Here is an 11,295-nt window from a genome sequence, read left to right on the forward strand (position 1 = left end):
CAAGGGTAAACAGATGGGGTTTTAATCATTGGTTTGAATTTATCCCTCTACATAATGTCATCTTGCTTAAGGTGTTACTCTGTTCGTCATGAACTCAATACGCTAGATGCATGCTCGATAGCGGTCGATGTGTGGAGTAATAGTAGTAGATGCAGAAAGTATCGGTCTACTTGTCTCGGACGTGATGCCTATATGTATGATCATTGCCTTAGATATCGTCATGACTTTGCGCGGTTCTATCAATTGCTCGACAGTAATTTGTTCACCCACCATGATATTTGCTATTTTGAGAGAAACCTCTAGTGAACAATATGGACCCCGGGTCTACTCCACACCCTATTTTAAGCCTTACACTTTTTACTTTGTTGGACTTTTCGCCTTGAGATCTCACTTTGCAATCAATCTTGAAGGGATTGACAACCCCTTTATAGCGTTGGGTGCAAGCTCTTTTGTGTTTGCGCACGTACTATGGACTTGACGATATTCTCCTACTGGATTGATACCTTGGTTCTCAAACTGAGGGAAATACTTACTGCTCCTGTGCTGCATCACCCTTTCCTCTTCAAGGGAAAAACCAACGCAAGCTCAAGAGACGACAGAAGGATCTCTGGCACCACTGCCGGGGAAGGACTTCTGTTGTCGTAGCAACGAGCCTAGCATGTACAGACATGGCCTCAAAACACAAGAAACCCAAAGGTCGAGCATGAATCATATAGTTGATATGATCAACATGGATATGTTCACCATTGAAACTATACTCAACTCACGTGATGATCGGACTTGAGTTAGTGAATTTGGATCAGCGAATGACAAGAGGGATGTCAATTTGAGTGGGAGTTTATTAATAATATGATTAGCTAAACTCAATTGTCTTGAACATAGTCTAAGTAATCTTTGCAAAAAATCATGTTGTAGATCAATGGCTCGCGCAGTAACAACCCTGAATTTTAATGTGTTCCTAGAGAAAGCTGAGCTGAAAGATGATGGAAGCAACTTTATTGACTGGGCCCGTAATCTGAGGCTTATCCTCACGGACGCCCAAAAGCAATATGTCCTTGTTGTAGTGCTAGGTGATGCACCACCCGAGACGGCAGGCAATCGCGTAAGGATGACTACTCATTAGTTCAATGTGCAGTTTTGTATGGCTTAGAACCGGGACTTCAAAGATGTTTTGAACGTCATGGAGCATATGAGATGTTCCACGAGTTGAAGTTTATATTTGAGAAGAATGCCCGGATCAAGAGGTATTAAACCTCCGATAAGTTCTATGCTTACAAAATGGAGGAGAACGGGTTTGCGAGTGAACACATACTCAGAATGTCTGGGTACTCTAACCGTCTAGCTGAGCTGGGGATTGCTCCCCCACAAAAGGCTATCACTGGCAGAGTTCTTCAGTCACTACCACCTAGCTATAAGAGCTTCGTGTTGAACTATATCATGCAAGGGATGAATAAGTCACTCGCCGAGCTGTTTGTGATGGTGAAAGTTGCTGAGTCAGAAATCGAGAAAGCACATCAAGTGTTGATGGTCAATAAGACCACCAGTTTCAAGAAAAACGACAATGGAAAGAAGGGTAACTCCAAGAAGAGTGGCAAAGTTGTTGCCCCTCTGACGAAGAAACCCAAGGCTGGACCCAAGCCGGAAACTGAGTGTTATTATTGCAAGGGGACTGGTCACTGGAACCGATAAGAAGGCGGCCAACACCAAACAAGGTATATTTGATATACATGTTATTGATGTGTACCTCACTAGCTCTCATAGTAGTGTCTGGGTATTTGATACCGGTTCTATTGCTCACATTTGCAACTCGAAACAAGAACTATGGAATAAACGAAGGCTGGCGAAGGATGAAGCGACGATGCGCGTGGGAAATGGTTCCAAGGTTCATCCGATCACTGTCGGCACGATCTCACTTCAGTTACCACCGGGATTAGTGATGAATCTAAATAAATGTTATTTAGTGTCTGCGTTGATCATGAACATTATATCTGGATCTTGTTTATTGCGAGACGGTTACACATTTAAATCACAAAATAATGGTTGTTCTATTTATATGAGTAATATCTTTTATGGTCATGCACCCAATGTGAGGGGTTTATTCATGTTGAATCTCGATAGTGATGATACACATATACATAACATTGAGACCAAAAAATGTAGAGTTGATAAAAATAGCGCCACTTTCTTGTGGCACTGCCGCTTAGGTCATATTGGTGTAAAACGCATGAAGAAACTCCATGCTAATGGACTTTTGGAGTCACTTGATTTTGAATCACTTGACACATGCGAACCATGTCTCATGGGCAAGATGACTAAGACTCCATTCTCCAGAACAATGGAGCGTGCAAGTGACTTGTTGGAGATCATACATATTGATGTGTGCGGACCGATAAGCATAGAGGTACGATGTGAATATCGTTATTTTCTCACCTTCACTGATGATTTGAGTAGATATGGTTATATTTACTTAATGAAGCACAAGTCTGAAACATTTGAAAAGTTCAAGCAATTTCAGAGTGAAGTTGAAAATCATCGTAACAAGAAGATCAAATTCCTACGATATGATCGAGGAGGTGAGTATCTGAGTTACAAGTTTGGTGCTCACTTAAGACAAGTGGAATTGTTTCACAGTTGACACCGCCTGGAACACCATAGCGTAATGGTGTGTCCGAATGTCATAGTCGTACTTTATTACATATGGTGCATTCTATGATCTCTCTTTCCGATTTGTCGTTATCATTTTGGGGTTATGCATTGGAGACAGCTGCATTCACTTTAAATAGGGCACCATCAAAATCTGTTGAGACGACACCATATGAACTGTGGTATGGCAAGAAGCCAAAGTTGTCGTTTCTTAAAATTTGGGGATGTGATGCTTATGTCAAAAAGCTTCAGCCTGAAAAGCTGGAATCCAAAGCGGAAATGCGCGTCTTCATAGGTTACCCAAAAGAGAGAGTTGGGTATACCTTCTATATCACATACGAGGGCAAAGTGTTTGTCGCTAAGAACGAAGCTTTTCTTGAGAAAGAGTTTCTCTCGAAAGAATTGAGTGGGAGTAAGATAGAACTTGATGAGGTTGTAGAACCTTTGCTTCAACCAGATGGTGGCGCAGGACAGCAAGAATTTTCTATCGAGGCTACACCAGTTGAAGAGGAAGCTAATGATGATGATCATGGAACTTCAGATCAAGTTGCTATCTGACCTCGTAGGTCGATAAAGGCATGTACTGCTCCTGAGTGGTACGGGAATCATGTCTTATCAATCATGTTGTTAGACAACAATGAACCTGCGAGCTATGGAGAAGCAATGGTGGGCCTGGATTCTAAAAATGGTTAGAGGCCATGAAGTTCGAGATAGGATCTATGTGTGAAAACAAAGTATGGACTTTGGAAGTATTACCTGAAGGCCGAAAGGCCATTCAAAACAAATGGATCTTTAAGAAGAAGACGGAAGCCGACGGTAATGTAACCATCTATAAAGCTCTACTTGTGGCAAAGGGTCTTTCACAAGTTCAAGGAATTGACTACGATGAGACTTTCTCACTCGTAGCGATGCTTAAGTCCATCAGAATCATGTAAGCAATAGCTGCATTTTTCGATTATGAAATTTGGCAGATGGATGTCAAAATAGCGTTCCTTAAAGGGTTTCTTAAGGAAGAGTTGTATATGATGCAATCGGAAGGTTCTGTCGATACAGAGAATATTGATAAAGTGTGCAAGCTCCAACGATCGATTTATGAACTGGTGCAAGCATCTCGGAGTTGGAATCAGCATTTTGATGAGGTGATCAAGGCATTCGGGTTTATACAAGTTTTTGGAGAAGCTTGTATTTACAAGAAAGTGAGTGGGAGCTCTATATAGTTTCTAATATTATATGTGGATGACATATTGTTGACTAGAACCAATATAGAACTTTTGGGAAGCGTAAAGGATTACTTGAATAAAAGTTTTTCTATGAAGGACCTGGGAGAAGCTGCTTACATATTAGGCATTAAGATCTATAGAGATAGATCAAGACGCCTGATAGGACTTTCACAAAGCACATACCTTGATAAGATTTTGAAGAAGTTCAAAATGGAACAATCCAAGAAGGGGTTCTTGCCTGTGTTACAAGGTATAAAGTTGAGTAAGACTCAATGCCCAGTGACTGCAGAAGATAGAAAAACAATGAGTGTCGTCCCCTATGCTTCAACCATATGGTCTATCATGTATGCAATGATGTGCACTAGACCGGATGTCAGCCTTGACAAAAGTATGGCAGGCAGGTTTCAAAGTAATCCACGAATAGAGCACTAGATAACGGTCAAGAATATTCCGAAGTACCTGAAAAGCACTAAGGAAATGTTTCTCGTTTATGGAGTACACGAAGAGCTCATCGTAAAGGGTTACGTTGATGCAAGCTTCGACACTGATCCGGATGACTCTAAGTTTCAAACCGGATACATATTTATTCTCAATGGGGGTGCGGTAAGCTGGTGCAGTTCCAAGCAGAGCGTCGTAGCTGATTCTACATGCGAAGCGGAGTACATAGCTGCCTCTTAGGCCGCTAAGGAGGGTGTATGGATGAAGCAGTTCATGTCAGATCATGGAGTTGTGCCAAGTGCACTGGACCCAATAAATTTGTTATGTGACAACACTTGTGCCATTACTCTAGCCAAGGAACCAAGGTTTCACAACAAGACCAGACACATAAAGCGACACTTAAATGCCATCCGTGATTACATCAAGGAGGAGGACATAAATATTTGCAAAATGCACACATATCTGAATGTTGCAGATCCGCTGACTAAACATGTTCCACGAGCAAAACATGATCAACACCAGAACTATATGGGTGTTAGATTCGTTATGTTATAAATCACATAGAGATGTGAAGCTAGATTATTGACTCTAGTGCAAGTGGGAGACTGTTGGAAATATGCCTTAGAGGCGATAATAAAATAGTAATTATTATATTTCTTGTTTCAAGATAATTTTTTATTATCCATGCTATAATTGTATTGAATGGAAACACAAATGCATGTGTGGATATATGGACAAAACAATGTCCCTAGTGAGCCTCTAGTTGACTAGATCGTTGATCAAAGATGGTTAAGGTGTCCTCACCATGGACAAGTGTTGTCAGTTGATAACGGTATCACATCATTAGGACAATGATATGATGGACAAGACACAAACTATAAACGTGTGACGCCCTCGGTTTAATCGTACGCTAATCATACACGCAAATGCGTACGATCAAACCCAAGGACTCACGGGAAGATATCACAACACAACTCTAGACACAAATAAAACAATATCAGCTTCATATTACAAGCCAAGGGCCTCGAGGGCTAGAATACGAAAGCTCTATAAACACACGAGTTAGCGGAAGCAACAATATCTGAATACAGACATAAAACATGGGGTGCCTAAGAGAAGGCTAGCACAAAAGATACATCGATCGAACGAGGCGAGGCCTCCTCCCTGGGAGCCTCCTAACTACTCCTGGTCATCAGCGGCCTCCACATAGTAGTAGGCACCGTCGGGGTAGTAGACGTCGTCGGCGGGGACCTCCATCTCTAGGGCTCCATCATCTGGTCGCAGCATGGATCAAGGGGGCAAAGAAGGAGCAAAGCAGCGGTGAGTACTCATCCAAAGTACTCGCAAGTCTTACATCAGAACTATTCTAAGTATGCATCAGTATCAAAGAAGGGGGTGGTTATATGTGGACTGACTGCAGCAATGCGAGAGTAGAGAGAGAAGGCCTAGTCATATCGAAGACTAGCATCTTCAGGGTCTTGCAGCAACAGATGAGAATAGACCAAGGGAACACAAATAATAGTCATATTGTTGCAGTAATATTAAAGTGAGGTCACGCCCAGAGATCCTCCCTCAACTCCCTGCGAGGAAGCAATCCCGAGGAAACTAATTCCAGTTAAGTAACAATTGTAGTTGTATAAGATCAGAGCACAACTCCAAGTCGTCCTGTAACCGTGGACACGGCTATTCGAATAGTTAATTTTCATCCCTGCAGGGGTGCACCACATGTCCCGTCACGCTCGATAACACTCTGGCCGGACACACTTTTCTGGGTCCTGCCCGGCGTCGGAATATCGACACGTCGCAGCCCCACCTAAGACTCAACGGAGAGGCCAGCCCGCCGGCCTAAATCCTAAGCACAAAAGGTTCATGGGCCTAGTTCCCCTTCGCGCTCCTACATGATGCGTGGGCGGCCGACGCAAGTCCTAGCATCCCTTAATCACAAGCACGATGCATCTCGGGACCACTCGGGCGCGCCGCTACGTTGCTGACATCTGAAAAGCTTTGGCTGATACCGCGACGCCGAGTACCCAGAATTCTTCCCGCGTAGCTGGTTAGTGCGAAAAGGTCTCCAACCAACCCAGATCAAATACCCAAATCCATTATCATTTTAATTAGGCCACCAACACAATCTCGCGGGAATCCACCCGACTAACATCTAATCACCAATGATCCCAGTAATATGGTCGAGTAACTGTGTGGTTGTAACATCGGGGGGAATCCGAGGTATCACCCTCGTTGGATTCCGAAACAATAAATAATAGCAATGGTGCAACACAATGCATGACATGGCAAGATGTAGGCTAGACATGAGTTAACACAGCAACATCCGTCATAGACGGGTCGGAAGAATATCTGACGATATTTTCCGGGTCTCGGGCTACTACTGGTCACATGGAAAATGATGGAAATGTTCCACGTTTGCTATGCTAGGGACGCGTCACACACGAATCGACCGTGTATCCGGGTTCGTCTCGTTCTGCTGATCAACTTTCATGTTGAAAATATTTTGATCTGACTTACAGATTATTTTATATTAATTTTTAAAGTTTTATTCAATAATTAGGAATTAAAAACAGATTTAATTAATTAAATTAAATGCTATTATGACATCAGCATGATGTCATGCTGACATCAGCAGTTGACTGGTCAACTCACCAGTGGGTCCCGAGCGTCATAGACACAAGTTTTTAATTAAGATTAAATAATAATTAATCAAATTAATTTTGTGGGGGACCCACGTGTCATACTCTAATTATTTTAATTACCTAATTAATTAATTAATTAATATATCTATTTATTTATTTATTGAAACATATTTTTATTTTTTGTATTTTAATTTTCACTTTTCTTTAAAAGAGGGTGTGGGGCCTCCATGTCATACACAGCGGGGTGGGTTGGCCCCACCGGTAAGTGGCTTAGGCCACATACACATTTTACCTACATACACATATTCATACAATTAACGTATTCCTCCATATACCTACATACATAAATACATACAAATGTGCTTGTCATACATACAAAATATGTACGACATCTAATACATACATACATACGTCTTTTTATTTATTTTTATTTTTCTCATCTCATCTCCTAACTCTATGTGTTAACAACACACACTCTCAAACTCTCAACCACACAGAGATAGAGGGACATCTCCAACATCACCTACTCGAACCTAACGGTGTCGGAACGGAGCGCCGTTTGCCGGAATGGAACCGGGACGGCGCGAGGAAGGAGACGGTGGGAGGAGCCCGAAAAGGGTCTCACCGACGTTGACGAGAGGGCCCGGTAAAGACGGAGTTCTCGGGAGGCGGAGAATACGGTCGAGGAGGAGGACGAGGCAGTGATGGTGGCGCGGTTCCGGTGAGGTCGTTGACGAGGAGGGCCGGCCGGTGGAGATCGCCGGAGGGACCGGCCGGATCCGTCCCGGAGGAGGGACGGTGCCCGGATGGGGCCGCCGGGGGGGCGAGGCGGCCGGAAGGGGCTTGGCCGGCGTGGGGGGGCGACGGGAGATGGGGGACTCGGTGGGGTGGGTGGCCGACGGGAGGCTGCAGGGGAGGGCCGGTCGATCTGGGGGGGTCGCTGGAGTGTGGCTCGGTCTCCAGGGGGAGGGAGGCCGACGGGAGAGATGAGGGCTCGAGGGGAGTAGGTGGGGCGGCTCGGTCTGGTGAGTGGGAGGGTCTCAGGGGAGAGGGAGTCTGTAGGTGGGACTGTACCGAGAGGAGAGGGGGGCTCTCGGTCGTGGGTGTCGTGGGGGTTAGGTGGGGTGAGCTGCCGAGAGGGGAGGAATCTGGCGGCGGCCAGGGGGGTTAGGGTTAGCCGTTCATGGGGGGCTTTATACCCCACGAGTGGTGGGCCGAATGGGGAGGCCGGCTGGGCCAGTTTTGGCACAGTTAGGCCAGCGGTCTTTTTCTCTTTTTTTCATTATTATTTCTTTTTATTATTTAATTTTATTTACTTTCTTTAATTTATTTATTTTCATTTACTATATTTACTTTATTTATTTTATTTAAAGCTCCTCTTTTAAATATATTGGGATTACCAATAATTTCAAAAGTGCCTCATTCGCATTTATAATTCGTTAGAGAATTTTCATAACTCACCGACGTTTTTATTTTAACAACATAAAACCTTTCTCGTTTGACTTTAATTTTAAGTTTCTAATTTTGATTTAGTTTCAACTAACACGAGATGAGTGATATAATTAACGGTGACGTGGCATCATTAGCGCGGGATCACTGTCACTTAATTACAATCATCACTGTAGCAAAAGCTGAGGATGTCACAATTCTCCCCTACTAACAAGAATTCTTGTCCCGAGAATTAAGAGGTAGAAGGAAAGAGCTCGGGGTATTCATCACGAAGATGATCCTCGCGTTCCCAAGTGGCTTCGTCTTCAGAATGATTTGACCACTGCACCTTAAGGAACTTGGTGACTTCACGACGAGTCTTACGTTCAGCTTGGTCGAGAATGCGGACCGGATGCTCTTTATAAGAGAGGTCTTATTGCAGCTCAAGCATACCATGATCCACTGCTTGAATAGGATCCTTGATGCAGCGGTGGAGCTCAGTAACATGGAATACATCGTGAACCTGAGAAAGGTTCGCCGGTAGTTCCAATTGATAAGCCACTCTTCCACGCCTTTCGAGAACCATGAAAGGACCAATATAGCGAGGAGCTAACTTGCCCTTGATCCTGAAACGGTGTGCACCTCTCATTGGTGCGACACAAAGATAAGCTTTTTCGCCAGGTTGATAGACCATATCTTGATGATGACGGTCATACTGACTCTTGTGACGAGACTGAGCAGCCTTCAGATTCTCATGAATAATGCGGACTTGATCTTCGGCATGTTGAATAATATCCGGACCAAAGAGTGATCGTTCCCCAGTTTCTGACCAATTCAGAGGAGTCCGACACCTTCATCCATACAATACTTCGAAAGGGGCCATCTTCAGACTAGCTTGATAGCTATTGTTGTAAGAGAACTCGGCATATGGAAGAGATTCCTCCCATTTCTTACTGAAAGAGATGACACAAGCTCGAAGCATGTCCTCGAGAATTTGGTTGACTCGTTCAACTTGTCCCTGGGATTGAGGATGAAATGCAGTGCTGAAGGACATATGAGTCCCTATAGCCTTCTGAAAACTTTCCCAGAATTTTGAAGTGAACAAGCTACCACGGCCCGAACTAATTACCAACGGAATACCGTGGAGTGAAACAACTCTTGACATATAAAGATCTGCTAGTTGACTAGCATTAATTGTTTCTTTGACAGCCAGGAAATGTGCAACTTTGGACAGTCGATCAATGACGACAAGAATAGCATCATTACCTTTCTGAGATTTGGGAAAACCAGTGACAAAGTCCATTTCAAAATGGTCCCATTTCCACTCAGGAATAAAGATAGGTTGCAGAGTTCCAGCAGGCTTTTGATGTTCTGCTTTGATACGCCAGCATATATCACATTCTGCCACATAGCATGCAATGTATTGTTTCATGTTGGGCCACCAGAATCTTTGCCGGATGTCTTGGTACATCTTGGTACTACCCGGGTGAATAGACAATGGTGTGTCGTGAGCTTCTTTCATCACCTCCCCGGTCATCCTGAGATTTTCCTTCTTATTTGGGACGAATAGGCGACCCTTGAAGTACAAGGCGCCATCTTCAGCAACAGTGAAAAAGGAGGGTTTACCCTTTGCAATATAGCTCTTAATCCTGTCGACATCTGATGGGGTTATAGTCCCAGGGTAGGGTCATAGGCCTGCCCTACAGGTCCTACCCAAGGACTACCCTTCATAGAGGGCAAGGCCCTTAGACAGTTCCGACTGAACTAAGGACCCCCCATCGTCCAGTCGGTGACGAGCATTCGGAGCATATTTATCGTACCGACTGAATTCCACTCTATACATCGTAACCTCCCAGGAGGGCAACGGTCATACGTTTTCACACACCATTATTAGCATTTAAGGCATACATTACCTGTAACGTAGGCATTTATTCGCCACTACTCCACCCCTGTCCACCGGGCCGTTATGAAGGGCAGCGCACTCTATATAAGCCGCCCTTCCCCACAAAGGTCTCAAGGTCGATCCCGCCCACGATACGAGTGGCTATCTCGAGGAAGGTTTGCATGAAATCTTCGAGTCGAAGCTTCTTGGTGTTGGCGACCTGCAACGCCTTCAGCTTTTCTTCGCGAGCTTCCTTGCAGTGCACTCGGACCAGCGATAGCGCCACATCCGCACCACAACGAGCGGCAGACTTCTTCCATGCATGCACTCTGTTCGGGACGTCCTCCAGCCGAGTCATCAACCCTTCTATTTCCTGCCGGGAATCGTCTTCGGGCCACAGCTCCTTGTCGATCCGGCCGATGACTTCTCTCAGACGGCCCATGAAAGGTCCCACTCTGCCAAGGCGAATATGTGCTCGGAGCATGTCCAGATTGGCTTCGTCGCCGAGTGGAACGTTCGGAACAACCGACCATTCAATGTCGGCTGCTTCAGCCTCAGGGTCCAGACAAAAATCTGCAAAGAAAAGAAGAGCAGAAAGTAAGCGCAGAATGAATTACAAAGTCAAGAAGCACTCGGCAAAAAGCTTACCACCGAGCAGTGCAATCATCTTCCTTGCCGAGTCGTTGACATACTTCTCCTGTGAAATGCATCGACGGCTCATCACCTTCATCTGACCCATTAGTTCAGTTCTTTGCTTGCCCATTTTCTCAATTTCGGCCACCAATGCCTTGTTGGTCTCCCGAGACTCCTCCAAAGACTTCTCTCGGTCAGCAAGAGCCCCCTTCACACCAGCCAAGTCATTCACAGCCGCCTCCAATTCCGCAGCAAGCTGAACCTTTTCAGCCTTCAGAGTATTCTACGCGGATCCCATTTCACAAGTCTTCTGCGAAATCAGCGCAAAGGGAAGCTCAGACACATTCAACAAGGAAAACAAACAAAGCTCAAAGTTCTTCAGACCCCTGCTGATGCAAGCACT

Source organism: Hordeum vulgare, chromosome 7H, assembly GCF_904849725.1.
Source record: "Hordeum vulgare subsp. vulgare chromosome 7H, MorexV3_pseudomolecules_assembly, whole genome shotgun sequence".
Taxonomy (NCBI): domain Eukaryota; kingdom Viridiplantae; phylum Streptophyta; class Magnoliopsida; order Poales; family Poaceae; genus Hordeum; species Hordeum vulgare.